General features: G+C 35.4%; 1 pseudogene; it reads left to right on the top strand.

Moving 5' to 3' along the window:
- The first annotated feature begins 235 nt into the window (after nucleotides 1-235).
- Nucleotides 236-3,020, top strand: LOC143603940 (putative methyltransferase PMT17; annotated as a pseudogene).
- Nucleotides 3,021-3,635: the final 615 nt, after the last annotated feature.

The following is a 3,635-nucleotide window of genomic DNA, read 5'->3' as shown; positions in this document are numbered from 1 at the left end:
AAATTTTCTCTAGACCTTTATTTCTTCTAGTTTTTGGGAAGGATCCGGATACATTGGATCTTAATTATAATATCTGTTTATGTGTGGACCAAATCTAATGCAACACTCATAACAAAGTTCAAACATCATCACCAATGCTGGATTCCACATTTCTTGAATGAATACATGCAATACAAATGATCTAAAGTGAAGCAATTTCTTGATCTTATGTTGGGTGTTGGATACATGCGTTGAAATGGCTAAGGAACATATCGGATCACCAACAAATCACCAACAAACACGGATCCTAGCTATTATTGGACTTTGCGTCTTATTCTACATATTAGGAGCTTGGCAAAGCAGCATCGCGCCCATAACAATTACCGACATCACCAACAAAGTTGGACGCGAAAAGAAATCTAATGATTCATTAGCAACACCATCTGAATCATCGGATTTTGAATATTCACAAGAGTTACATGAGTTCCCACCATGTAACATGTCGTATACTGAATACACTCCATGCCAAGACACGGCTAGGGGAAACAAATTCGATAGAGAAATGTATAATTATAGAGAAAGACATTGTCCATCTAAAGATGAACTCCTGCGTTGCCTTATACCTGCACCACCGAAGTATAAACTACCATTCAAATGGCCAAAAAGCCGAGACTATGCATGGTTTGATAACATTCCCCATAAAGAACTTAGCATCGAGAAAGCTCGTCAAAACTGGATTAAAGTTGAAGGTGACAGGTTTAGATTTCCAGGAGGTGGTACTATGTTTCGTCATGGAGCGGGTTCATACATTAATGATATCAATGAACTCATCCCTCTCTCGAATGGAACCATCCGAACTGCAATCGATACGGGGTGTGGAGTAAGTATAGCTTTTCACTTCCCTTTTGTCCCTAATATTTTGAATTGAACATTGTAAGGTTAATGCACTATATATAAGCCGAGTGAAGGTTGCAAGTTGGGGTGCATACTTGCTCAAAAAGGACATAATCACCATGTCTTTTGCTCCAAGGGATACACATGAAGCCCAAGTATGGTTTGCTTTAGAACGTGGACTACCTGCTATGATTGGCATTTTGGCATCACAAAGACTTCCTTACCCAGCTCGGGCGTTCGACATGGCTCATTGTGCTCGTTGTCTGATTCCTTGGAGTCAATACGGTAGTTAAGTTATTTTAAATATTATCATAAACAAAAGTTATCAAGCAAAAATTACAATAGTTTAGTAGTTATGAAGCATCATATTTGAAAATAAAAAAATAAAATCTTATTTCTTCTATAACTCAATCTTCTTATCTTTTGCTAATTAACTTGTAGATGGATTATATTTAGCTGAAGTAGATAGAGTTCTAAGACCTGGTGGTTACTGGATTCTTTCTGGACCTCCTATTCGCTGGAAGAGGTTGTGGAGAGGTTGGGATAGAACTCCAGAAGATTTGAAATGCGAACAAGATGACATTGAGGAAGTCGCGAAACGTCTTTGCTGGAAAAAAGTCATAGAAAAGGATGCTCTTGCTATTTGGCAAAAGCCTATCAACCACATTGATTGCATCAAAACTAAAAAGAAGAATGACAAGCCACCTATATGCGAATCAGGCCATGCTGATGAAGCTTGGTACGTACTCTTAATTGTCTTTCTCATTGTTACCTAGAAGTTATGTATAACATATTGATGTAACATAGTGTTAGTCATGATTGGTATCTGTAAGGTATAAAGACCTCGAAAACTGCATTGCGCCCATGCCAGAAGTAAATAGCCTGGATGAAGTCTCGGGTGGAGCCTTAGAAAATGGCCAGAACGTGCCATGGTTGTCCCTCCTAGAATCAGCAACAATTTGGTGACGGGTATCACAAAAGAGAAGTTCCAAAATGATAATGAAATATGGAAAGCGCGTGTGACACATTATCAACGCATAGTTGGCGCCTTAACACAAGGAAGATACCGTAACATATTGGACATGAATGCTTATATTGGTGGATTTTCTGCAGCCTTGATGAAATATCCCGTGTGGGTAATGAATGCTGTTCCTACCAATTTCGAACCGGACACGCTAGGAGTAATTTATGAACGCGGATTCATTGGTGTGTATCATGATTGGTGTGAGGCATTCTCAACTTATCCAAGAACATATGATTTTATCCATTTAGGTGGTGTGTTCAGTATGTATCAAGACAGGTATATGAAATTTTGAATGTTTTTCATATTTATGATTATTACTTCAAAGCAATGTAGTAATAGTAGGTTTATAAGGCTGAGTACTCTCTGAGTCCTCACTATAAAATATGTTGCCGAGGAGAGCTTCTATCACTCCGTCTAGTTACTAAGAATCGATCAAAGGTGGTCAACCTCAGTCAGAATCACATATAGTCGGTGAAATTGTGCCGATTTTGACTTAAAAAATAAAACATAATTCGTATTTCTATAATATTAAAGAACAAATATAATTTTTTTTAATTAATGATTAGCAATTTTTAGAATAATTTATTATTTAAAAATATATTTCTCTTATTTATATTAATATTCACATATTTTGTTATAAATATTAGTAAACTAATGATATTTGACATGAATATAGTATTAAAAGATTAATTTTCATTATATTTATCATGTCCGAGTGCTCTCCGAGTACTCCCCAAGTACTCCGAGTACACCCAACTCCCTAGTCGGCAACCTGGGGTCCGCCTACCGACTTTTGCAACCATGCTTCAAAGGTTATTATCTTTAACGATTATGATGTTTGTTTGTTTAACTTAAAGGTGTGAGATCACGGATATTCTATTGGAAATGGATAGAATTTTGTGACCCGAAGGGACTGTTGTATTTAGAGACGAGGAGGATGTGATTGGGAAGATTAACAGAATAGTGAAACGTATGAGATGGAATACCAAGACCATTGTTCATGAAAGTGGACAAGAAAAATGGAGAGAAAATACTAGTTGCTGTCAAGAGCTATTGGACCGGTGAAGCTAGTGTTCAAGAGCAAAACAGCACTAAATTGAACTCAAGCAGTGTTGCAGGCTGATGATGGTCTTGTCTATTGTGAGGTACCAAGCATACGGGTCAAGATGATTGGTTAACGGGTTAATACATATTTGGATTGAAATGGGTTGTTTTTAATCAGTATCAGCGTGGAGTTGACCCATAAACAGTTTTGTTTATCTTTTTAGTTAGTTATTGCATAGTTTTTATGTAGTGTTTTTCTTATTTCAATTTATTGAAGAACTAGTTTGAGGCCCGTATATTATTCGAGGTAATTGATAAAAATTTTAAACTCAAGCCATTAAGTGAAATCCAGACAACAAAATTATCATATATTGTTAATACAATTACAATTTATATTAAAATTGTAAAAATTACATAACTAAGGTTACACAAATATGTTAAAAATAAGTAAAAAAAACTTCAATGTACACTGATTTGTTGTTGTATTGGTCAGTAAACGTTATTTATCAAAAACCAAAATCTTTAGTCCAAGTGTGTAACATTCGTTACTTTTCAAACCCAAAAACCCGATCAATTTTAAATTTTTGGTTTTGTTTATATATTTATATATATGTATGTGTGTGTGTGTATATATATATATATATATCTATATAGGGATAGGTTATTGTAAAAAGACAATGTTTTCTAGGAATGG

This window comes from Bidens hawaiensis, unplaced genomic scaffold (genome assembly GCF_021521415.1).
Source record: "Bidens hawaiensis isolate Kalapana, Puna unplaced genomic scaffold, B.hawaiensis_p1.1 tig00063397_1, whole genome shotgun sequence".
Classification (NCBI taxonomy): Eukaryota; Viridiplantae; Streptophyta; class Magnoliopsida; order Asterales; family Asteraceae; genus Bidens; species Bidens hawaiensis.
Note: the sequence above shows the minus strand (reverse complement) of the source record. Positions and strands in the feature narration are given on the sequence as shown.